Source organism: Apis cerana, linkage group LG11 (genome assembly GCF_029169275.1).
Source record: "Apis cerana isolate GH-2021 linkage group LG11, AcerK_1.0, whole genome shotgun sequence".
Lineage (NCBI taxonomy): Eukaryota > Metazoa > Arthropoda > Insecta > Hymenoptera > Apidae > Apis > Apis cerana.
In genome coordinates, this window is record NC_083862.1 from 10,018,057 (window position 1) to 10,044,652 (window position 26,596).

Here is a 26,596-nt window from a genome sequence, read left to right on the forward strand (position 1 = left end):
CGAAGTACATATATTGTACACAGTCTCGCAGCCGGAAGCAGATGAGAAGCCAAACCTTCCATCACACCTACCCTCTTGAATTTCTTTCGCGCGCGTGTGTTCACTGGAACGACATGCGGCGCGTGCGCATTCATAGCGCGCGAACTACGCGAAGGGCTGCATTTATACGAAACACAGATGTCCAACACGACAAGTGCGTCAAAGCAAATAAAACGCGATATCTTTTGAAATAGAGGGGTTCCTCTAATTTTAATAGTTGTATACTAGCTCGAAGACAGTTTTTTTCGCAGTAGAACGAATATTGAAATGTGTAGGACACACATGTACCGCCTACAATAAATGCAAACGGACTTACGCTAATAGGATAGCAAGGGTTGCAAAAGGGCAGACAGAGAAAAGCTAGTCGTGCCACCCATGGTTAACTTAGACGCGTGTGTGTAACTGATGCGTGCAACCAAGAAAGAACCAGGAATGGACAATTATTCCAACTGTATACTCAGTATATAATTACATATATCACAAAATTTACACAAAAATTATAAATTTCTCATTCCACACATATAAATTGTACAATTCTACTTTTTAATTGTAGAATTTCATCTTATCTACAATTATTTTTAAACCAAATACTTCATAATCTAAATATATAAAACAACGCATCATTGAAAATTTTTAAATTTTACATCGCCAAGTTAAAAAAAACTATATGCGCAATATACATACCTTTTTTATTATTTACATTCCAACTTTAAATGATCTACATTGACAAACGGGCTTTTTCTCGTACAATCTAATAGGCAAATTTTACGTAATCCTCTGCTAATTTCTGATATCATTGGAACAGAATATGAGCAGGGCTATGCACAGTGTAGCGACAAGCCTGACGTAAACGACCAGCCGATAGGCAGGGGTGGTTGAGTGCGCGGCCGCGGTTGCGCGGCCGCTATCATATGGCCTTGTCCTTGAATGAGGCTCGTGAACCCGACTGCCGCTTTTATCGATCAGCCCCCGCATCCCGCTTCGACGCACTCGCTATAACCATCCATCTATCTCGGTGCAATGGCGTACCTAGCCGTGAGTACTCCCGGATCAACGTGGCTGCTCTTCAACGCCCGTTTATATCGAGCTCTCGTATGCTATATTCGTAGACACTCATCGACTTCTTTGATCCAAACCTTCTTCGTCCATAGTCCCGTTCGATAGAGATAATTCTGCTTCGAAAACGCAACTGTGCATTTTCCGTTTTCATAGTGACCTTACTCTCGAAGGAAACGAATAAAATTTAGGAAGGCTGTTTCTAGGAAATTTTGATTAAGTACTATTCTTTGGTGCTTCGTTCGTTGTAAAAAATTAATAACACGATGACACGATTAAAAATTTCAGATTCGTATTTTCCTAAATTTTGTTGTTTATAATTTAAAGAAATATTTCGATTTAAATGTCGATATATTATATAATCGGAAAAAGTTTTATAAGAACGTGTATCCGTTATAAAGAATTATATTCGAGGCTAGACGATTGCGGAGCACGTTCATCTGGTTCGTCGAGAGAAACAGACCGATTGCTCGAGACGAATCCCCCTCCCGGTCGTGTCGAGACGCGGAAGAATGGATTATAATAAGTATAATGGCGTAGACATTAAACCCTTCTGTATTTCGTTCAAGGATCCCCTTAGAAGCGGGCGTTGTAGGTCGACTAGCGAAGGTCAAGGTCTCCCTTGTCGAGGATTCCAGGCTGACACTCGTTCCTGCACTCCGTACCAGTGCCCCTGAATGTCCTGGAACACCGAATTTTCGGTCTTAATAGAATAATATACGACTAAGGGATACGGGTTTACAGCCTTTGTCCCCCGTATTGCTTGTATGGTTCACGTCGAATTTTTCTCCTGGTTAAATACGTCGGAGAGAATAGCTTCGAACGATTAATTGTATTCGTTTGTGCTCTTTGTAATCTTAATTCTTTTGTCTGTCATCGTATACTTAAAGAGGAATGGAATTTGTACTTGGGATTTCTTTTTTTTTTTTCTTTTTTCGTTCGATGAATAGAATTGTCGTAAATTTTATTGGTCGTTTAAAAATTCTGTTTAATAACTAATAAAATTTGAAATCTATTTCGATATAATAGCTCGAATACATCGTTCAATACACTTTTGATTGTCGTAATTAAATTTTTTTCTCGTTCCCCGACTCCGCAATAAAAGTCAGCATTCTGTAACTGACCCGATAAGAACGAGTTAAGATAACTTTCTGAATATCGATCAATTTAATTTCCGATGGCGTAAGTAGATTACCACTGAATATTGTCGGTAATAAAATGAAGCGGTCGTAAATGATTATTCGCGATATCTGTGAAACGATCATTCTTCTTTGATAAAGTAAAATGAATCGGATATACCTTTGAAGAAAAATTCTCAAAAGAATCCCCTTAACACTTCGTAAATCGATCCAAGCAGGCTCAAAGGACGCTTTCGACTTTTTCAAAGGCAAGCTTTTAATTGTGCGCGGATTTTTAAGGATTCGTTCTTCACGGTCGTCAAATAAAATCACCCTAACCCTAAAAAAAAAGAAAAAGAAATGTGCGTTATATCTTTATCTGTCGGCTCACATAATCATCCAGACAGATGAGGGTTCCTTATCTTAAAACGTATTACAATCTCTGAAAAAAAAAATCTCTCCCAAACTTTCCTCTCGCACTTTTTCTAAGTTCTCGATTCGAATAAATTTTTCTTTCGAAAATTCGAAAGAATTATTTCAATCTCAAATTAATCCCAACTTTTTAATCGATCGAAATCTCTGTTCAACCGATCATTGGAAATCTATTTGACCTAAAAACCCAACCTATTCACGAAACGTACTTCTTTTGCGTCATTCATAAAAATTGAATTCCATAGAATCACGCCATTCGAAATTCTATTCACGAGCAGCGTCTCGCACAAATTCCACGAGCCTTCCAGCAAGAGAAGAGCTTTTGCAGAGCACGCATAATGCGCCCCGTTCGGTGGCCCCCTTCTCACGCAGGGGGTAATCTCCGTGTGGTGGCTGGCCGCGAGACCCGCGACCAAACGTATTACGTGTCCGAGGTCGTAGTTGTTTAGATCTAGATGAACCTGAATCATCAAACCGGTCTGAATGTAGTGCGCGGCTGGCTCCGTAGTCCGTGGTGTGGCTCAGCACGACTCTCGTTGGATTAGGTTAGGGACAAGGCGCGTTATAGCACGCATGAGTTAGAATAGTGAAGGAGGGAAGAGAGTGGGGCGAGCTAGGGAACCGAGAGAGAGAGAGATCGACGCGACGAGATAGAGACGACTACGACGTTGGTGATATTGTTCTCTGAGTGGGAGAACGATTGGGAGAGAGGAGAGGAGAGGAAATGATGGATAATGATAAAGAAGGAGGGGAGAGGTGATTTGACGAAAGTGAAATGAATGAGTGAGGGGCGGTTGTTGGAAAGGAAAATGAAAAGGCATTTTAAATATCTCGAAAATAGATTTGTTCCTTCACTATTTTTGAATAAGGGTTCAGTTTAGAGCGTGGATAGATTGTGGAAGAGTTGGATTTCCCGGTTAGGATTATAAAAGAGAGATAAATGAGTGGATACGTTCGTGCAATGGGTAGTTTTCTGTTTTAGGGGGATCATTGTTTCTTTTTTTTTTTTTTTTTTCGTGAAACGATGATGAGAAGGGAAAGGAGAAAACGGGGGGGGAAAAATAGTCCTATAATTAAAACGAAACAAAGCGTCTGGGTCAGGAACAGTTGGGTGAGACAACAACAAGGTCGGTTTACCCTCGAAGGAGGTCCTCAGATGTTCAATCTATTTAGAGAATATCTCTGCATGTCCGTTCACTTTCTGCTGATAGAGTTTGTCTCTTTCGACGCGTTTCGCTATTTTAATAACTGTGCGATATCTAATTTTCTGTTTAAAAATTAAAAAGAAAAAAAATCCATCTTGCATACTTCCAATATTTTTTACACTATTTCATTAAAATTGCTCGTAACTCTACGTTCCCTACATTCTGAATAAAACATTCTGAAATTAAGCTTGTATGTAACATGTTTCATTAAAAATCATACTTTCACTGTGCCAAAGGTGTACTTTCTATATTATTATTGCATCGTTTTACAATTCCATGCTAGTTGTTAGATAAATTATTAATATTATTAGGCTTCTACGAAAAAACTCGACCTTAAACGGATTCAGGTGAGCATAAATCCTGTAGATTCCAGGACAACCTGGGACGATATCCCTGAAATGGAGGTCGGATTACACAATTGGTTGCCTCGATCGATTCCTTTTGGAAGAAGACGCATTAATGTGCACTGTTGCGTAATTCTCCTGAAAAGTTACATGCAACGATCATCGTTGATTTTACGTCGAAGGAATTGCGATACCGTTTCATACGGATCTATCATCCTTGTGAGATTCGATTCAGCATAGTTGCAATTTTCACTTTTCGATTCGATAGTTTTAGCTTCGGATAATTTCGAGAATGGTAGCATTAGGCCCGAAACGATTGCAATCTCGATTTCGATTCGATAGCTTTAGAGGCCGGTGTGGATAATTTGGATCAGGTCCAGTATAAACGATTGCAATTTCGATTCGGTAGCTTTGGATCCATTACAGGTCTGATGTGTGGATAATTTCGATGATATTGGGCCCAGACGATTGCAATTTCGACTCGATAACCTAGAATAGATGGTTGCAATTTCGATCCATATTTTAGATATATATATATACCTGTTATCTAGAATATAACTTTATTATATATTGGATCGTTGAAAATACACGATCTGTTCGAATCGAAAATCGATTTGCATTCGTTTCCATCGAAGAGGAGGAATATGGACGTAAGGAAAGAACACGAGACTGGTTCAAGTTCACGTCGCTCCGGGGCTTTAGCCAGGCCTCAAGGTCAACGGAGAAAGCCTTCCTTGTTCGTGGTCTTGTTGTCGATATAGTGTTCGGCTACCCGATACCGCGCATACTAGATTCACTCGGTCAGAATGCCTTGAAGAGCTAACCCAGACCTCGGTCATATAGGTTATCCCCTGGCTACACTGTCTTCGAGGCATCTGGATTATTAATTTCATTCTTTTTTTTAAATTAATTTGACTATCCAATTAATTTGATCCAGTTGTTAATAGACAATTGGATGGATGGTATAATTTTGACATTATTCACAATTTCAATCGAGTGTAAAGTCCAAAATAGAGTCGATAATCGTCGCCTTCTTGGAGTGGAGAATCCATAGCGGATGAACAGCTTAAATATCTGTCCAAATAGATTTCAATTTTGTTATAAAATCCCTCTGTATATATCCGAATATACAAATCTATCCAGAATTATTTTATTTATTATCTCGAGTAGAGGAATGTTCCACGGTTAAATACACTTCCTGAATCTGAATCTAAAATCTCCATTTAAATATTTCTCCGATGAAAAAAGTTCAAACATGATTTTAACAGCATATGGTTCAGCATCCCTCCACGAGTGGAAACACGATCGTCGATCGACGAAACGCGTTTGTACGCGCTTTCACCACGTATCGGCGAGGAAAGAGAAAATGAGTTCGAATTCAGCCCGCGATGGCGTCACGCGAGGGAATTCCTCCAGGTTCGTCGACCTGGCTGACCCAAACCGTTCTCCACTTTCGTTCTCCGTTGGGAGAAGCCGCGATCGGGGCGCGAACGAAAGCGAGACACCGTGGCGAGAGTTTTAGAAACCGGATCGCGACCCAACGGGGGTCCTGAAAACGAGGGAAGAGGCCCGTCGAGAGCGAGCGTGAGAGTCGTTTAAGAAAGCGAAACTGTTCCGCGGCGAGGAGAACACTGGCCCGCAACTTTCCACCAGGCTATCACCTCCCATACCCGAGGTGAAATCGCGAGATTCAGAACGACCAGTTTTGCTCTTTTCCTTCGAAAATCCACGTATTTCCAAACCATTTTCAATCTCAAATCGGAGACTTGCGAATTTTTAATCAAATTCAAAACGAAGAAATTTTTGTCAAACCTCGTCGAATCTGTGGGCAATCTATTCATGAATTTTAAACTGATGATCGAGTCTTGAAAATGAATTGATCGGGGAGAGGGATCGAGTTGAAATATTCATTGGATTTTCTTTTATTCGACGAAACCGTTTCCGTTTCTCTTTATATAACAAATATGCTCCGATTCAGAAATAAATATGCTCGAATGCTATTACCGTTCGAACGTTTTTCCAAACCATTTCTTACCGAATTGAAAAGAAAAAGAAAAAAAAAAGATCGACGTAACGATTCATTGATCCACTCCACCTCACACTTATATATAACTTTTCAACCTCCTTGAACCTAATGATAATAACCTAATTAGCCAGGATGACCCAGATATCTGCACAACGATCGTACTTCCCTCGCTTCGAAGCGTCGCGAGATCTCTCGGAGGAGCGAGTCTCGAACCGGTGGCCTTGAACCCGATGGTCGAAAGTGCAAGTGGATCGGCCGTGGCGTGGATCGAGGCGACCACGGTTCGGTGAAAAGGAGGAAGGAGAAAGGGGCCAGCCGGTGTGCACACGCCGGCCCAAAGAAGAAAACGGTTTTTGGCCGCGTTCGACGAAAGTGAAACGGCCTTCGAGAGAACGAACGCGCCCCGGCGTGTATATGGGCGCCATTGAACCAGTGACCTTCATACGAGAACCGGTCTTTGTTCACGGTCTCTCTTCGCGAGCCACCGACCTGATCTACCCTCGCCACGCTAGCCTCCTTTCTAGACGACATTTGCATATGCGTATCGCCGCTCCAATCGGGCATTTTGCACGCTTCCTGGACCCGATTCTCACCTATTTTGTCATCCTCGAACAAAGACGATTGGTCGATGAATTGGTGACCGTCAATGTCGCCAGTTTTTTTTTCTTCTTCTTTTCTTTTCTGATTATTTTTTTTTTTTTTTTGGATCAATTACGAGTAAATCGATAAATTGGATTCCTTTTTATTGATTAATTTAAAGGAATTGTTAATTATGAAGAGAATTATTATTGTGGCGATTGTATAAATTTTGTTAATTATTTTGCTGGTTATTTATCTTATAGGATAGTGACTTTCTTTGCTAAGCTTCATAATCCAATTATATCGTATTTATCATCGCGAAGAAAAGAGTTGGTTGACTAAATAAGTGCTACTCGCAATATTAGAGTTCAATGTCACTTACTTTCACCGTACTTTCGATCTCGATTAAAAGCACGTTCACTTATTCATGAAATCAACGATTATTCTAACTGTTATATTATACAAAAATATAATTAAAATTCTTGTTAAAAAAGTTTTTCGTTAAATCTAATTTCAATTCACCACTCAACTTGTTTCGCCGCTTAAAATTTATACTTAATCTTAAAGCGATTGCATTTTATTTGAAAAATATAAATCAGACGCAAAAAAATTGACGCGTTAAAGAAACTCGAATCTTTCGAATTTTTCTTGCCTCGAAGAAGTACGAATCTCATCAAATGCAATGTTTTAACAAATCTTAAGTAAGAAAAAAAAAAGAAAAGTATACGTGAAAGAGTAACGAAATGAATGAAATTCGAACAAAAGAATGAAGAAAGAAACATGGTTATTTATCGATATCGAGAAATTTCCAAGTTGGGCAAAGTTTAAGTGGCTACCATGACCTTTCTCAAAGTGAGCGTGATTTCTGCATTTCGTGACTTTGCCAAGTTACTCGCGCGCCACAGAAAGAATTAATCCCGACCGCTTTCACTGTTCGAGGCAAGAAAGTCGTATTCGCTCGAGTCGCATATGAAGAAAGAACTTTGCCCTGGCGTGAAAATTAGTCATTTACATAATTCTCGAAACACTTTCACAGGAACGTGATCATCTACCGTGATATGTAATAGGCTGCAAAATGTTTTTCACCTTTCTCTCTCTCTCTCTCTCTTTCTCTCTTTCTCTCTCTTTTTGTCTTTCATCGAATATCGCTCTCGATAGCGATATTTCATTTCATTTATGCGATAAACTTTCTAACTTCCAAGCTTGGCAAACTCTGAAACATTAATAACGGCGTTCAAAAATATACAGTCCAAATTTCAATATAATGAGAATTTTTGAAAACTTTTTAATCGTTTGATTTCATTTCATTTTGTTTTTTTTCCTTTTTGTGGAAGAATTTATTATTTTTAACGATGATCTATATTAGTTAATTTTTTAACTTTTTTTTTTTATATACATTTTTGCAATATTTTCACGCGTATTTTCACAAAATAACGAGCATTCATTTCTACGCTCAATTTACGCGCGACTAATGACGAACCGATATTATTTCCTCGTTGTAGATTTTACAACAAATAAAACTGAAACTGTTATTTGCTGTGTTTCTTCTTTTTTCTCGCTCTCTCTCTCTCTCTCTCTCTCTCTCTCTTTATACAAATTTATCTCGGTTCAAGCAATTCGTTCCTCGAACACGATTCAATCGGGAGATTATTATTTGCTCGTGCAATTGCGAAAAATTAGAAATCGTTTCTATATCTTTTTCACGAGGATCGGAAATTCAAAGCTATTAAGAGAAAAAAATAATTTCTTCTTTTATATTTTATTCATAAACCAAATTAAAAAAACAATTTTTATCGATATGAAATATGCTCGAATGTAAAATCTCGTATGAAAGAAAGTTCAATATTTTTGAGCAATAAAAATTCTAAGAATTTTGATGAAATAAAATGATACATGGGAGGCAATATGGAGGATAATTCGAGAGTTATCCGAGATTTAGCAAGGAGTACAAATAGGAGGCAGGGGAGTACAAATAGAAGAAGCACATCGTGGTTAAATTATCAAGGAATTATCAAGACTCACAGACGACGTTTGTAAGCCGGCTCCTATCACCTGTGATAATTTTGTGTTAACATTGAGACATAGCACGGTCGATTAGAGGACGGTCCCCTTGATTCAGATATCATATCTGCAGACGCGAATGCATCTCTCTGGTATCACAACGTTTTTGTTTCCTTAACCTCGTAGCCTTCGCATTACTCGTGATGAAGATATTTTCGTGCCAAGATGTGCCAAAATTGTGGCTCAGATCAATTTTATTAGTTGGTTATAATAAATATATAATTCGAATTAATGATTATTATTATTATTGGATTACGATTAGAATTTGTAATTTGAAGAATATATACGTACACGTTTGGTTCTTTTCTTTCATCAAATATTTCGATACTTTGATAAATTTTATTTTCGATAAAGTGCGATTTTGCCTGAATTTTTTTTTTTACACTTCTTCGAATAAAGTTTGAGTGACATTTAAATAAGTTATTAATAATTTGTATGGAAACTTTTTAGAAAGAGTTTATACCTTTGGAAAAGAAAAAGTTGTGAAAGATTTTTGATAAGGAATTGCTAAGATTGCCTTATCTACAATATTTACCAATCATCACGTTTGATATAGTACACAATGTGTATGATACTACGTATTTTATACGAATATTTACGATTTACAATTCAATTGCAATTTATAATATGCAAATCTATTTTCATTTTATTCCAATTTCAATTTTTACTCGAGATGTATAATTATTTTATAATTTTTAAGACAGATTATCGGAATCGATAATTGATGATAATGACCTATGACATAGTCAAGCCTCGACTGAAATATCGTAACGTTGGATCGTCATGTTATATCGCGATATCTCGATCCATTTGACATTGAAATTCTTATCAATGTGTCTGGCAATTGGTATTTGTTCAAATACATAAGCCATATATACAGAAATTCTCAAAATATCACCTATATTTTTTTTCTCTTTTTCCTTGCTAATATTCCATATTTATTATATTATTGAATATTATATTACAAATATATTAATAACACGAAAAGTAAATTCATTCTCGATATTATAATGTTATTGTTACTTTTCATTGATATTTTTTAAATATTAATGAAAAAGGATCGACAATTTTTTTTTCTTCAAATTACTGTACTTTAAATAATAATAATAATAATAATAAAAGAATGATGAACAAAAGATTGGCAATTGGAACGTATATAATTCGATTCGTTGTCAAAATATTGCAATTATTAATTATTTATGATTTACAAGTATCTTTGTCATCGGATATTTTTATTCTTTGCTCGATGATTATTCATCGTATTGGCATGGTGACATTGAATTTTGGCACAGTACAATGGAATCCGATCGATATCGAAATGCATTTATGCGTTTCAGAGATAAAAACATGTAATGTTTTTTTTCAGCAATCTTCTGTTATCTCTCTTTTTTTCTACGATAAAAATTAATTATTCCATCGAAGGCTGTTCTCGAATCGAGGAAGATCACTCGTTTTGATCCCCATCATTTTTTTTTGATATTTATGATAAGGAATAATAGTCGATCTAATATCTAACGTAGTTACTGAACATTCCTGTCATTTTTCTTGTATATTCTTCACAATTATTTTTACGTATTATAATTTTGATGCGTGGTAAAAGTAGAAATTTTTCTCGATAGCATCTCTATCGACGTAAAATTTCTCTTGCTCGAAAGTTTGTAAAATTGATTGCAAAATTAATATATCTAACGCAGCATTATTAATCCTGTGTATAAAGAAAGAATCTAAATTATTCTAGCATATATTTAAATTCCGCGATGAAAGGAAAATATTTTAATAAATGTTTTAAAAAAATATATTTTCAATTCTGATGCAATTAATGTTGATAAATATATCGTTAAACAGGAATGATAATTCCCAGAACATAAGTATGTCGTGAGAAGTGCGTATATATTGACTCGCAACTGTTTTTTTTTAAAAGCGATCGATTCGATAAATGGCCGATGAATCTAATTAGTTATCACTTTGTGTGTATTTGTGAAGAGAAAAAAAATATCACGTGAAATCAGAAATATATGCGGTAGGTCAGGAAACCAAAAATAGTATCCCATCTGGATAAATAGACGGATGTAACGTCATCCACGTGGGGTGATGTGGCCTTGCATTTTGATTCCGCTCGAAAACAAAATCGTTATCCAAAATAAGTCTCGAGACGCATACGATTAATAAATTTAAACTTAAGGTTTCGCTTTCAAGGAGAAATTACGTATCTCTGGAGCAAACTTTAATATAATCTTTTAACATTTTTTTTCTAATATTTCTCGTGAATAACAATAAAAAAAAATCATCACTTTATACAATTATACGAAATCGTATCGTTGAGATTAAAAAATTTTCTTAATAATAACGAGAATATATTGAATAATCTTGAATATAAAAATTATCAATCACAAATAAAAATTACATCTTCGACTCACGTACAAAAAATTTAATCTTCACTCTCTCTGCTCTCTTCAAACAATTTTTCCTTCCTCCACGGTGCATACTTTTCCTAAAAAAAAAAAAAAAAATCATGAAATAATCGTCCGAAACAAAGCGAAATTAATTATTTCCTATCACGATCGATCGATCATTCAAAACAAGGAAAACACCGTATAAAATTGCGGTTCTTGGCGCACTTGAAACGCCTGTTTTATTTTACACGCACGATTCTCGAGGAGGAGTGGCGTATCCGCGCGAGGGTGCGAGAAGTCGACAATGGAAAAGATTTCATCCAGAAGCGTCACATGTCGCGACAACGGTACCCAGTACAAGCCGCGATACGCCCCTCGCAATTTTCACTCCCGGCCGCGTTCGAGCGTAATACCACCCCTTCGCTTCCGCTTTCTGCCGGCTGCATTTTTAAAAGCTATCACACCCGCGATATATCGCGCCGTCGGCCATTATACTCACTTATACGTGAACACCCAGGCCGAAAATCACGCGAGAATAGCGTACTTACCACATGCATCTGACTAATCAATAAACTCGGCATCTTGAAAACACATTTCTCTATTTCCAATTTTTTCAACCAGGTATCAGGTAAAAATAGAGTTTAATTACGCAATTTTTCCGCGATCGCTGTTATCCATTGTCGAGCTGATTTCGTAAACCTGTACGAAAAAAAAAAAAAAAAAAAGAAAAGAAAAAAAAAGCAAAGAAAGTTGAATAGACAAATTCGATTTCTCCAATGTCCGGGTGAGCTTGGATTTTCACGTTTTTGCGTTCAAACACGCGTGAAAATCGCCACCCACGACGACTTCTCGGAATCGGTATTTTTCCTCCAACTCTACAACCCTCGTGTATTCACCCCTCCCTCCTCGCCCCCCACCTCTGCTCACGTCAGACGATAGTACGCATTGTGCGCTGCGCCGCCACTGAGAACCTACAGTCTAGCCTTGACTGCGCGCGGGGGTTGCTATGGCGATCAACCACCACCCCGCGCGTACGCCCACTCAGCCCCGCCGACAACCCCGACCAACGTCGGCGGCGGTCTACGACCAAGAGTGTGACCCCGACCTTTCAGGTGGATGACCTCCACTGCATCGTGGTGGATGCGCGCGCACGCCACGGCCCTCACCTAGACACAGGCCACCCCTCTCCCTCCAGCCACCCCCGTCCGGGGGGAGTGCAGCCGCCGCCGCCGGCGGCAGAGAGGAGGAGAGGGTCGAGAGAGAACAAACCCGACCGTGGCTTGTCATTACTTGAGACTGAAGATTGTCTGGCTGGTTACTGTGAACTTGTGGGGAGGGGGAGGGTGGCTTTGGAGGGTTGTATTTTGATTGCATTGTCGCTGTGTTTCTCCTTCCTTCTTTCTTCCTTCCTTTCTTTCTTCCTTCGAGTTTCGAGCTCGAGGGGATGGGATGCATCTTGCATCTCTTCGGGATCGTGTGGGATTATGAAATTATGAAATGACGAATCGATCGAATTATAGGCATATCTCGAATATTTCGTGCGTTCGATTGCGAATCTCGTTTCTCGAATATAATTTACGATGCTAATGAGAAACGTAAATGCAAAATCGACTGGAAAGGATTCGATTCGAGGAAAATTGTGGAGAATCCGGTCGGTCGTGTTTGTTTAAAAATATAACACGACGAGATAGACTAGGAATCCTGGATGGATTCCGTTGGTATCCCAAGGAGCACGAGGGATTTCCGGGGCGCACCTGCGGGGCGCAGGAATCGACAGGTGTGGAAAAAGTTTATTCTCTCGTCGGGTTTCGCTGACCCGGTCACAGCCGGGCACGAGCGTTGCATCTACGCCTATGCGCCAGACGCCGACAAGGGGTTGCTCACCCCTTCCTGTCTGCACCCTCACATGGAAACGCGGTCGAGGCTTTTGCACGGACGTTGTTCGACCTTACCTCTCTTTCTCTCCCTCTCTCTCTCGTTTTCTCTTTCACTTCTCGCCCCTTTTCCTCTCCGTCTCCCCCTTCCCTTCCCTCTCTCTCTCTTTCTCTCGGTTCCTCCTATTCTCCCTCCTTCTCTGTCAGTCTGCTCGATTTCGCACAGCCAAAGAATACTTGAAACGCTGCATCTTTCGAATCATCTCCATCCACCCCCACCGAATACACCCTGCTCGGGGGAGCATTATTCATTGCACAGCGAGATAACGTGTGTTTAAACGAGCTCGCTTTTAAAATTTGTATCTGATGTTTCTTTGAACAATGGGAGCAATGCTTGCTTGGGTAATTGGGGTCCGTGATAATATTATTTGTATAATATTAATCAAATCGAAATTAAAACGATAATTAGAATTGTAAAATCAAATCCCATCGAAGTTGTTGAAACGATGCCTCGTATCTAATCACTTCGATCATTCTTGATTATATACGATCGAGTAAGATCTTACGGTTCTAACTCTCTCTTGTTTAAAATTGTCAATTCACGAAAACGTGTTAACAAAGATTTGTGCAAAATTATTTTCGTCTCGAAAATACCGTATCTAATTCCTTCCTTTCTGCATTTTATCGATCGGTAGTCGGTATCGGCGCGCTCAATATGTAATGGCACGGTTTAACGCAATCCATCTCGCGATAATTACATAAATTTATTAATTCCTTGGTGCGCCAGCTCGAGATCGGATTTCCAATATTCGTTGCCCGCGCCACGTTGAATACTTTATCCGACTGATAAAAATTTGAAGAGCGCGAGATCCTAATCGACTATCCGGTAGATAATCGTCTCCTATCACTGTCGTTGATCGACAATGACCGCGAATATAAGGGTGTCTCGAACGTTGAATCGTTACACCTCTTCGTACGTGCCTCATACGTTGCAATGCCTCCCTCGACGCATTATTCCCTTTTTTTTTTAAAGAGGAACGCGATATCAATGCACAAAAATATTACATCGACTCTTTACCACATTTTAACATTACTCACATTTATTCTAAAACTTGTAAACGCGAAATACCCTGTCACTCAATTAAATATTAGACTTTGAGTGAAATTATGTACTTTTTTTTTTAAACGTATGATAGCTGCAATTTAAAAGTGTTAAATGGTTAATTGGTAAAATGAATAAATATATATTTAATAATTACCTGATAAGAGGGCAAGAGTTATTGAAAAATTATGAAACCGATAATTAAAAAAATATTATCTCCTCGTGACAAACGATACGTAAAAAAAAATGCACATGTCGATTATTCCCGTTATTATCTTTACTTCTGTAATTAAACATATAATTGGCAATTAACGGCTCGAGCCAATCGCACGCGACGATTCTCTCGCGCAAAAGTATTTCGATCGTTCCTGCGAAATTACTCAATTAACACTCTCCCGAAATCGAACTTAACTCAATTCAAACGGGATAATAAAATAAATAAAATTCCTTCCCCTCGCAAATCTCCACGAAGCTTGTGTAAAAAAATCGCGATTTAATCAATTCGAAATTGATCAAACCCAAAACCCCGAACACCTTCCCTCGAATCAATCAAATTAAACTTAAAGCCAATTCGAACGGAACGTAAAATCTCTCCAACGATTCGTCAAAACCTTGCCTATAAATCTAATTAATCCCCAAGGAAAAGAAAAAGTCATCGAAATCCCCACTCCTCGAAATCCCTAATCGACCCCGCTCGAGTGGAGCTAGAGGACGAAGGAGACAGAGCAAGAGAGAGGGATAGAAAAGAGCCTAAAAGGAAAGAAAGAGGAGAGTGGAATCGTCCCCCTTCGAGTTTCAGATACGCCGCTTACCGGGTAACGAATCCAATTACTTGCTAATTAGAGAATCGAGGCAGCGGTACTTTTTTCGAGAGTTGCGTGGCAACCCGCGTGCGGGAGGGGTGGAGGAAGGCTTTCGGGGGAGGGAAGTCCGTGGGGGTTTTTTCCTCGGCGAGGATGAAGTGCGCAATTAATCCGTCTCGCGTAGCCACTTCTGCTACTGAAACTGCATTGATATCCCCACCCCTTTTCGCCGTGACGTAGTCGCGTTTCTTTCCTCCGTCACGTGTCTCGCGACGTAACCAGACGTACCTAACGACGTCGTGTAATGCACGCTCGCGATCTTCGAGAGGGGAGGAACCCGATTTCACCCCTCCTTTTGCGACAGAAAGGGTGGCACGGATGATGGAATGTATTCGTGGAATAAGTCGGTGATACTTGGATACCTATTAAGACTGGAAATTAAAATTCTGGATGCGTTTATGTATCGCGAATGATTTAACGGGAATAATAAGGAACGAGAAGAATAAGGACTTTGCAAAATGAAATTTCGTTGTCTCTTTTAACATCGTCCAATTTTTCGTTGGACTATCGAGACGAATCTATGAAGTTTCTCCAGAGATCATCGTCCCAATTTTTCATTCCTGGGCGAATATCGATTAACAAAGTTTGCGAAGGAGAGTACGTAGGGAAAGTATGTAAAAGGATATAACAAATGGGACGAATAATCGAACGAGAAGAATAAAGACTTTGCAAAATGAAATTTCGTTTTCTCTTTTATCGAGACGAATCTACGAAACGGATTGGACGAAGGATCGGTCACCGTCCCAATTTTTCATTCCTAGGTGAATATCGATTAACAAAGTTTGCGTGGAAGGAGATATAAACGGTGAATGTTTATCTTGACAACGGGAGGGAGGATCCGGGCGCAATTAGAAACACGTTCGGGAATATTTCAGCGTGGCCAATGCCCCAGTGAAGCTTAATGACCCCGTGACTGGTCGCAAGCAGCTGGCCCGCGTATCGCGTGCAGTTTTGCACGGTTATCGCTCGAATAATTATACATCTCGGGGTCTAACCCCGGGAATAGGCTTGATCGACCACCGAACTGGCCACGAAAAATTCTGTATCTTTTATTTATTAATTATTTCGAAGATAGAATTGCTGTCTCGAGGAGGAGAAGGAAAAAATTTCTAAGATGTTAATTCAAATTTTTCGTGAAACAAAAGAGGGAAGAGTTGAAGAGAATGACGTAGGAAAGGGAAGAAAGATTCGAAGGCAAGAAGCTTTCAAGGAGGAGAATGGGAGAAGATGGGTCTCTCGCGGAGGTTACATTCCTCGCTGCACTTTTCGGCCGCATCTGAAAACAATGCGTCGCCCACGCAGTCTGCCAAGCACTATTCGTTATTGCTTCGTCCCTTTTCCACCACTGTGCTCGTTGTCGATTCACGGTCACAGTTTTGCAACGATCCGTCTAGACGGGCAGCCCTCCACCTTTTTCTTCCTTTTCGTTTTCCCCTTCTCAACCACTGCAACATACCGCACACGTGCATCGAGCGCTACGATTTCGTTTCGATTCGTATTTTGTCGCAGATCTTCCGATAATTCGTTCCACAAAAATTCGTCCCACCAATGCTATCCGTCAACACTTTAAGAGAAACTTCAATTAACTGGAATTTCTTTTTGTCATTGGCAAACGAGAATCTGAATTGCACAGACTTTAATTAATCGTGGTATTTTTCATTTATCTCCGACAAAACTGCAACAATAATTTTATATCGATAAACTTCCTCCCGAGTCTCAATACATCTATTCGTACATTTTCGCAATACGAGGAGGGAAATGAAAATGGAGACGGTCGATTAAACTCGATTGTTTGTCTTGATCTGGAAAACGAGATCTGAAACGGGGCTGGATCCCGTTAATCCTCGGGATCCCGCATAATTGCGATTAATTAAAAATGGCTTTGGTATGCCGGCGCGGGGCCCTCGTGAAAGCGTGTGCATCGATCGGGCGATGGAGGGTCGTCGTCCGCTGTGTTGCAACGTATCCCGTGCAGACAGGATGCACTCCTTTCATGTCCGCTCATGCAAAGGACACTCTCATCGCGTATGCAGCCTCGAAGGCTCCACTCGAATTGTCGGGATCTCTCTCGTCCCGCCTTTGTTCCAGAACCAACCATTCCTCGCCCGCGAACACCCGCTGGAAAGTTGATTTTTATCGACTGGACAGTTTCCTGTTTCGTCTAGACGTCGCGGGAATATATCTGTATATATTGAACGTTGGCCGCACAATGTTATTGAGTTCCCTAAATTCTTATATTTGTACACACACGATTTCACGATTCTATGACTTTGGCTTCTCAAAATTCGAGGAATTTTTAAACATTGTAATATAAGGATAATAAATAAATAAGGATTGATTTAATCTACTTGTTTAGATTTTAATCGTGCAATAACATCGACTTTTGTTACCTTGCATTTCTTTAAAAGTGGTAGAATGGATCTTGAAGTTGTTTTTCTTCTTTTGTTTTCCATTGTAAAGTTTAAAATTTGTATATAATTGCAGTGACACCGCTTCTGTCAGTTTATATATTAAATTGGGGCGAACTTTCGCTCTCTCGTGCCGCAGTACCAGTATGCCATTGCCACGCCCCGAGACTGCAACCAGGTGGAAGTTTGCGTCACCCCAACGTGACGAGGCCCGATCCTCCTTTTAAATGGCCGTCCATGTTATAGTCAGGCATTTAATTTTGTCCCTGGTAATTTAATTCCTTCGTCAATCGTTAACTTTCATCAATTTATCCCTGTACACATATATACGTGAAGGAAAAGATGATTCGTGGCTCCTGTTATATAGTCCATAAATTTTTAAGTTATTATACATAAAATCGATAAAATCATTGCCTTAAATAACAATTCTTCTGTGATTTGATAATTACAGAGCCGAAATTTTCGTTTGTTGAAAAATGCAATATTGAAATATATGTAATCGAAACGTAGTCTTCAGTTGTCTTCGCGATCTTCAATGATCGACTTCACCAAAATATAATAATTTCTTTGGAAGAATCATTTCACGAGGATCTCTCCGTTAACTAGTTCGTATCCATCGATGTTGGGAGCAGTGCAACAGGAGGTTAATTAACGGGAACATTTGAATACGGCGGATGAAATTCCTGGGAACGGCGCCACTGGGACGAACTCGCAGTGTTCTCGCCACTTCTGGCTTCCTCTTCGTCACGCCGCCTCTTCCAATTGAAAATACCACCTCTCCTCGAAACCTCCACCGACAAAAACCCTATCCAAAACCCTATCGAAAAACCCGTTCGAATTAAACTCAACCATCGATCGAGCATACTTCAAAAAACTTGAAGAGACCTCGAATTTTCCCCGAGCAACAAGTTTCTCTCCATCCATCGAGAAACGGCCGAAGTTCAACGAAGAGAAAACAAAGCAACGAAAAAGGAAAAAAAAAAGAAAGAAAAGAGACAAAAATCACGAGCAACCAGCACCACGTTCCATTACCCGTTTCTTCACCCCCTTCCCCCTATCCGGCGCTAATAAGTAGGAGCCATCTTCCCCGAACTGGCTCCAGTAGTCCGTAGGATTTTTTAATAGGTCTTTCAGCTTGGCAACCGCCCTGTCTGCGAGCGAGCTCGCTCCTCTTTCTTTTTTTTCCCTCCGTGCGAAAAGCGGAGCGCGTCGAACGCGCGTAAAACCCGAGAGAGAGTGCACGAGCGAGACGAAAGTTTGCCCCAGTACGTTGCACTCTCTCCTTCTCTCTCCCTCTCTCTCTATACCCCCCGTGGCCGTGCTCGGCCCCAACCTCCGTGTACTCGACATCAACCCTCTTCGTCTCGCCGACCATCATCATCCCCGACCAACCAGCCAGCCAGCCAAGCCCTCCTCTCTCTTCTCCCCCTTCCATAGAGGGGTGTCGTCCCTCCAGGCGTCACAGGCCTCGCCAACCCTCTCCGACATCCCGGTACTCCCGTATTCCTGTTTCGCCGCCCCCGAGCCCGCTGCACCGCCGCCGAATCAATACCGGCAGACATCCTAACTCACTGGAGGTCAATGCCTCGTTCCCGCGAGCGGCGACGACCTCAACCTCCTACCAACCCTACAACCTCCTTCCTCGACGAGAGAGAGAGAGAGAGAGAGAAGCTCGAAGCCAGACGATCCTTCCGTCTCGTTTCCTTCTCCTCTACTTTCTACTCTTCCCTCCTCTTTTTTCATCTTTCGTGTCCGGGTTTCGCCACCACTGTGCACCCTCCTCTAGTAGTCTATTTTTACTTTTATCCCGATGTCGCGGGCCCTATTTTCGTTGGTAAGGAAGGGGAGTTTTGGATCTCCTTGGGTTAGGTTCTCGTGGATTTTAAAGGAGGAGGTTTAATCTTCCGCGAGATGGGTGGGTGGATGGGTGGAGAGAGCTTTTGTGAGATCCTTATTCTTCTTCTTCTTGCGCCGAGTCGAGCAATTTGTTCCTTCTTGCTTGGACTTCTCCGGAGAGCTCGCCAGGTTTTTGTCCCGTGTTGACACTCCCTTGGATCGAGCCGTGGAAAAGATCCGGGGAAAGATTCGTTGGAAGATGAACGTGCGTGGTGGCCATTGTGTTATTGTGTTGATTTAATATCAGGGTTGATGTTACGTTGGAAGTTGTAATTATGAATTACACCATCGGACATCTTGTGGGGATGCGAAATCAAATTGGGACGGTGGAATATATCGTTTTAACTTTTTAGAGTATGGTAGCAAATTAGATATATAATGTAAATTGTTGTTCAAAAAATATCATTTCATCGGAATTTATTCTATACAAAACTGGTGGCACTTCCATCGTCGACAACAATCTGTTTGTCGAAACAGTTTGCGATGCGTTTGTTTCCACCACTGCTTCACCCTCCCCTCCCTCCCCGCAATTGAATTTTGCGACTTCTGTTGCCGTTTCACCCCTCTCTCGCACCCCTCGACCCCACTCCTCGCAGTTCCACCTTCTCCTCTGCTGCACTCCTTCCCCCGAGGGCTGAGAAGTTTGCTTGGCTTCTTGGCTCGGGAACCGATTTTCATGCGGCCAGAAATACGATTATGGGGTGGAACGAAGCGGAACGCTACTTTCGCCCGGTCTAATCGGCTGTTCTCCATTACCGACCGGGCCTGCCCTCTTTGTTAACGGTAAAAGGGTTATGGGAATTCTGTGTCGAATTGTCTTACGAGGAACGATCATAGTGGCGAGCGAGGCCGTTTTTATTGGGCTATCGTTGTGTTCGAGAAGGATACCGGTTATTTTTGGGGAACAAAAACCAGTGGTCGCCAGGGTAGTTTCGTGATTTCGACGAATTTCGTATTTTTTTATCTTTTCCTTTTGGACTGGAAATTGAAAATTTAATTAAATACGTAGGAATTAAATTGTATATACCTAACGTTATGGCCAATGTCGCGACACTAGCGCCACGCGACTCTTAACTACTAACCACTTATTTTCTTTCTTTATCCATTTTTGCATACAACTTTATATTCCTTTATTCTTTGCAAATATTTGAATCATCGATATCACAAACTATTGAACTGAAATTATATATATATCCAATGTAAAATTAATTCAGAGATATATTTATAAGGAATAGTGGAGGAAAAATTTTTGGATAATTTATCAAAAAAATTCGGAGGATTTTTAAAATTCTGCAGGAAATACTCGATAACTGAGGGGTTAAGGGAAGGGGGACGAGCCCTCGAGGGTACGCCAGTGAGAACCGTTTCGCGGGATGCAATGGCCGAGAGACAAAGACATTGACATTCAAAAGAGAGAACCTCCTTTCTCGTGTATCTTCACATCGAACGAACACTAATCCCTCCTCCCTCGTCCATGACCGACGCTGCTGTGTTACGTAGCCGCGTTTCGAACCTGTGCAAGAACAAGTTCCGGTACGCGCGTGCGCCCTGTTCACCCTCTTCGACTTCACCCCTTTTACCCTCGTCATTTGCATCTTTTTGCAATTCTTTGAAACGACGAGCTTTCTCGATCGAGCTTTCAAACGTGATTTCGATTTCATTCCTTTTTACGCTCTTTTCTCGAGGTTATGCATTCTACTCGAAGAATAGAAATTTATTGTTGCGTTAACAAGATAAAAAAAAAAATAAAATAAGCAGGAAATACAATGAAACAATCAATACACTTGGATATCAAATGAGGATCTTTCTCTGAATCGATAAATACACTTTTATTATTCGTTATTGACGAAAAATAATTCTCTTTTTGATAATTCTCATTACAATCCCTTGATATTAATAAAACGAAACTCTTACAATTTCCCAGCTTGGAGGGAAAATACGCGCCCTAATCCCACTCTGCCAATCGATACTCTCGTCTGAACGATATAATACTCGTAATTTTCGTCTTCCATTCCAATTATTCTCGAATAATCGTGCCCACGTACATGAGATGTCTCTCGAAACGAGGCGGGCAAAGAGTGTGGCGAAACGGAGAAAAAAAGAGAGAGAGGGATGGGCGAAAAGGACGAGGTATTTGCACTAGACCTAGAGAAAAACAGTCGTTCCCAAGGGTGTGCATAAAATTAGACGGTGCATTCAACTTTGTTGAGAGCGTGCCAAGACCGTGGCGATCGGGTTGGTGGTGGTTGTTCTTCTTGTTCCCGCTATGCGGCACGGCGTTGCACCAGCAGCCAGGATGGCACCAATGCTCCCGTTCCAAAACTTGGGTGAAACGGTGCTACTCCACGTTGCCATGACAAATTGCCTACCGACTTCGTGGAACGTGATACGCTTACCCCGTTTTAAGTTAAAAGTAAACCGGGAACGAGAAAGACACCCGGAGGAATTCCATTTTCCCCCGTTGATAATGATGGTAAAGAATATTCGTGACTTAATGCGCGTAAAAGTGTGATTATAAACGAGATTTTGAATTTATAATACGTAGATGATCGTATCATTTTCGAGCAATGTTGATACAACAAGATGCAATATCATTATTTATATGATCGTCTCTCGAGGTTCTAATTTTTACGAATATCGAAAATTGCCTGTGAAAAAAGGAAAGAAAAGAAAAATAGAAAAGAACCTGTGCGGCTGCGTTTAAAAACGATAAAACGGAAGCTGAATTCCACATAGGTTCCTCGTTAAATCGAGGGGAGGACCTTTCGACGGGTATAGATGTATTATAGAGGACAAAAAAGGAAGGAGGAGGAGGAGGAGGAGGGATGGTAAGAAGAAAGTCAGCTACCCCCTCCCCACTTCTTCCCTTCCAAACTCAACCCTTCCCCTCCCCCCGTTTCTGACACGCTCGAATACGTTAACGAGTGTTCTATTTTTCAAGAGCACTATGTTTACCGCTGTCGGCGTCTGCTCCCCGCTCATCCTCTTCATATATACACGCGTGTACACGCCGGCAGAGTCTCTGGATGTGCGACGAGGGCAGGGAGTGGGGCAGACAGACATTGCACTTTCCCTCACCACCCCAGGCCACCCTCGCTACTTTGCCCTCCGACTTTCATATCCTCTGTCGCGACCCTTCCGACGACCACGTCGGGGTCGATCGTCGCACAGTGGTGGACAACCTGCGCCGCGTTAAGAAAGTCAAGTTCATCGTTGCCCGAGAATATTAGGAAAGATACAGCTTGGGAGACAGAATAAGATGTTCTAAGATGTCGTTCCAATTCATCATTATCGAATTATTGAAAATTTGATTTTCTCCTTTAATTTTTCCAGTTTAGGCAAGATAAACTGGGATGAGAAGAGAAGGGTAAGTTTTTATTGGTATATTTGGAGGGGGATATTTTTCATACTCGAATCGAATTAATTACGAGGTAGCTTCGTAAGATAATGAAGCTTCCATGGATGGACACTTTATTTTTCCAAGGATTCAGTTCGGAGGAAAGAAGGAAGAAAAATTTAGAGGAAAATTGATGTATCTGTTGAGAGAGAGGGGGAGAAAAATAAACGTAATTTTCATCATCGTTAAGAGGGAGAGAAAATGCTCGAGTTCCCCAAGGTCCAAGCCCATTAAGGTAATACATCGACTTTAAAATCAACGCAAGCATTCCTCGTATTTCCTTCACTCGTCGCTTTCCTCGGCGAGGGGGCGATATTATCGCCGCAAGAAGACTGGGATTATAGGAGGAGAAATGGGAAATGTTTGGAAAGCATGCGTAAACTTCTCGGAAGCAACGTCGAATCCGGGTTAGGTTTGGATCTCTCGATACCTCCTCTCGCGAGGAAGGGGTTCGAAACCAATATTACAGTTTCAATACATTCCGAACCAACCCTCATCTTTCTTTTTCAAAGGTCGAGGAAAAAAAATATCCATCCCCTCGCTTTCCATCTTCTATCTAAGAAATCTTCCCCTCCCCTCTCTTATTCAAACTTGTTCTCGTAAAAATCGCATTAAAATATAAAACCGTCTATTCAATTAAAAAAAAAAAAAAAGATCCATCTCTCTTTCCCTTTAAAATTATCCCGAAACAATTCAAAATCTATAATTCTATAAATTCCTAAAGATAAAATAAAAAAAAAAGAATCCATCTCTCTGTTCCCTTCTAAAATAATTACGAAACAATTCAAAATTTACGATTTACATACATAAATTCCTGTGATTCTTCCTCATCTTTGACGAGCCACCACATCCAAATTTCGTAACCTCCTCGTGGCGAGGAGGGAAATGCAATGCCTCTCTCGGATCTCTGGGCGAAGGTAGCCCGAGTTTACGGTTTACCGGCTCGCTTCGACGTCCTCCAGGGTGACTGTCCAGGAATAGCTGAGGACACGGGGGCCGGGTGGCTGGCGTACGTTCATCAGTTCAAGGTTAGAGGAACGCACGGGCCGTCGCCATCGCGTGGTAGCGTCAGCGTCCGCGGGACCGAAATACATCCCTCCGCTGATGTATAAATACTTGGCCGTAGCTGTTGGCCGGGGACGACAGATCGTCGATGCATCCCGGTAACCTTGTCGTCCGAGCACAGGAGTCGACGTACCGATTTAAATAATTGCCCTCGTGTCTCTCTCCCTCTCTCTCCCCCTCTCTTTTAAGGAGAGAAAGTTCCTGCATCAGGGGCCCCTTTCGTATCCTACCCCTCGTCTGGATGCTGCTCGAGTATGAATATTCAGTTGGAGAGGATGGAAAGGATGAGCGATATAGGAAGGATGTACAGTTTAATTGGAAGAGTGGGTGAATTTTTCTTCCAATTTTTCTTAATCCTAATCGATTAGAGTACCGTCCACCGATCGAAAAAGAGACGAATCATTGGAGCAATAACACGTCGCAATAACATTCTGTTTAGTTCTTTCTCGAGGCCGAGATAATGGCGTAGATAACGCGGCCATTTTTAAAGAAAGTCAATGACAGCCAATATTCTTTTCTCTTTTTTTTTAATTCGAACGGAACGATTAAACGCAGCGAAGATGGAACACGTCGAAGATCCAATGGCGAGGATCCGTGGCGAAAGCCTCGGACTTTCATTCGATCGAGAATTTTCACGAAGGCAAATTGGCATCACGTTCCCCTTCAACGATCCGGTGGCTGGCTGAACGCCTCTCGATAAGCTTATATGCGCGATAGATGCGTTGACCTTTACGATGGATACACCCTGTCCCATGTCGATGACACTGTGTTCTATAAAGATACCCCGAGGAGGTAAGGCCTTTTAGCCTTTGTCTCATTCCCGTCCGTCAGACGTTGAACCCGAGGACAACACACTTTGAACTATGCATATGAGTGAATTAACTGCGCGCGTGATCCTTTCAACGCATCCTTAAAAAAAGGATGCTTCCTCTTCTTCCTTTCTTTTTTTTCCTTGTTTCTTCTTTCTTTTTTTTTTCTAGGGACAACATCGTTCATCACCGTGATGCAAGGATTTACCGTGACGCAATGATCGTTATTTTACGCAAGACGAAAAGGTTAATAAAAGAGGTTGTTGTGTCAGAGGATGTGTGTACGTATGGAACAAAATTTCTCGACGAATAAATCGTATAATTTATTAGGAAAAAAGTCGGTTGTAAGATATTTAGCAAGGTTCAAATTTATTTCTACACGTTCTTAATCTTACTCTATTACAGATCAGAATATTTTAGAGGGATAGAAAGGGAATCTCTGAAGGAGAAAATATAATAATTTTGATCTCGCGTGAAATCTGCTGGAATAGAATCTAGAATAATAATCTTGTAAAAATACTTTCACTTGCTTTAAATCGCTAAACAATTAGAAATCGCAGTTATCGTTTTTACTGTATTTCGAAAGCGGATTGCACCGAGGAAAATAAAGGTTCTAAGTAAGAGGAAAAGAATTGCTTTACATAAGAATTTTTTTTCCTCGAAATTAAAATAACCGATAATTAAAGATCTAAGTAACCTAATCTTTTTTTCTTTTTTCACGTGACAGTTTAAAAAAAAAATTATTTCAATAATTGAAATAAATACTCTTCGCTCGAATGCGTTGCTATTCGTATAACAACAATGAACTCGTTTAAACTTTTCGCCATACATCTCTTTACGGTCAATTGCCACGATATTTATTTACCATTGTTTTCGCGTTATCCGGCCAGTACATGCGTCTATTTTTGATGTATCAGTTTCTTTCACGATAACGCACACGAAAAATACAATATCTCGCAGTGCAGTGGCATTGGTTACAATGAACTCCGGGACTCGCACAATAACCTCGAAGGAAGCGACAGACAGGCCTTGAGAATATAAAAAAGTAGTGCAACAAATAATGAGATTAGCAGGAACAACAAGATAATAATACGACGAGAATGAACGGGCGAGACTTGAATACTTAATTCCGAGAGAGCATCTTAACGAGTACGTAAAAGAACGAGATTACGATCTTTATTCGAATATTCAATTCTAACCTCGCCGGTAAAGCGAGGTGTAATCGTTAGTATAGGGAATAATCTGAGAATGTTCACGAGACCAATATGGCGGCTAATTACCAACTAGCTCGTCGAATACAAGTTTCGACGATAACATCTGCCGTACCATTACCAAGATTTTAACCGCAATCCCTTAGAAGAGGAATTTAAATTTCATTCAAACGTACATATAAACGTAATATTTCCACGAATATTTATTAATTCAAAATTTCCAAATGACAAATACCGATCCCAATGTTCAAATTCAACGATTTCCAATTTTATCCACTATCAATCTTATAGCAAATATTATCAAGATTTCAATCGTGGACAATCGTCTACTGTGCGTCCCCATAAAAAGAAAAAAAAAACTCGAATTCCGCAGCTGAAACTCGTATGCTTTCGCGACACCGTGCCAAACCCCTGTTAAAAAAAAAAAGTATCCCGCGTTGGTTGTGTTAAAACTCGTTACACAACTAGCGTAAGGCCATAACCTTTTACAGCATCGGCCGTAGTAAAAAGACAGAGAGAGAACGGGAGAGAGAGAGAGAGAGGGGGAAAGAAAAACAAGGGAACGAACATAGCCGAGGCCGAAATTTCGATTTCACGATTTCGTTTCCCCGCGGGGGGGCTATTTTTTACGAGCGCCGAGTTTCGGGCCACGCGAGGCCCGCGCCAAGGTGCGATGCACCTACGTGCAGCCGGGTCAAGGTCGTATCCGTGGTGCGCC

The 26,596-nt window shown here is 40.8% G+C and overlaps 1 long non-coding RNA gene across 3 annotated transcripts; it reads right to left on the bottom strand.

The window, feature by feature from the left end:
- Positions 1-1,370: 1,370 nt before the first annotated feature.
- LOC133666959 (uncharacterized) lies at positions 1,371-9,680 on the bottom strand. 3 transcript variants are annotated; one of them, XR_009831890.1, is made up of 4 exons: positions 9,396-9,680; positions 2,855-9,323; positions 2,395-2,553; positions 1,371-1,777 (listed from the first exon to the last, which is right to left on the bottom strand). It is a non-coding gene; the product is annotated as an uncharacterized LOC133666959 (long non-coding RNA). The 3 variants fall into 3 exon arrangements; XR_009831889.1 differs by having other exon boundaries at positions 2,395-8,012; positions 8,822-9,323; positions 9,396-9,678; XR_009831888.1 differs by having other exon boundaries at positions 2,395-9,323; positions 9,396-9,679.
- Positions 9,681-26,596: the final 16,916 nt, after the last annotated feature.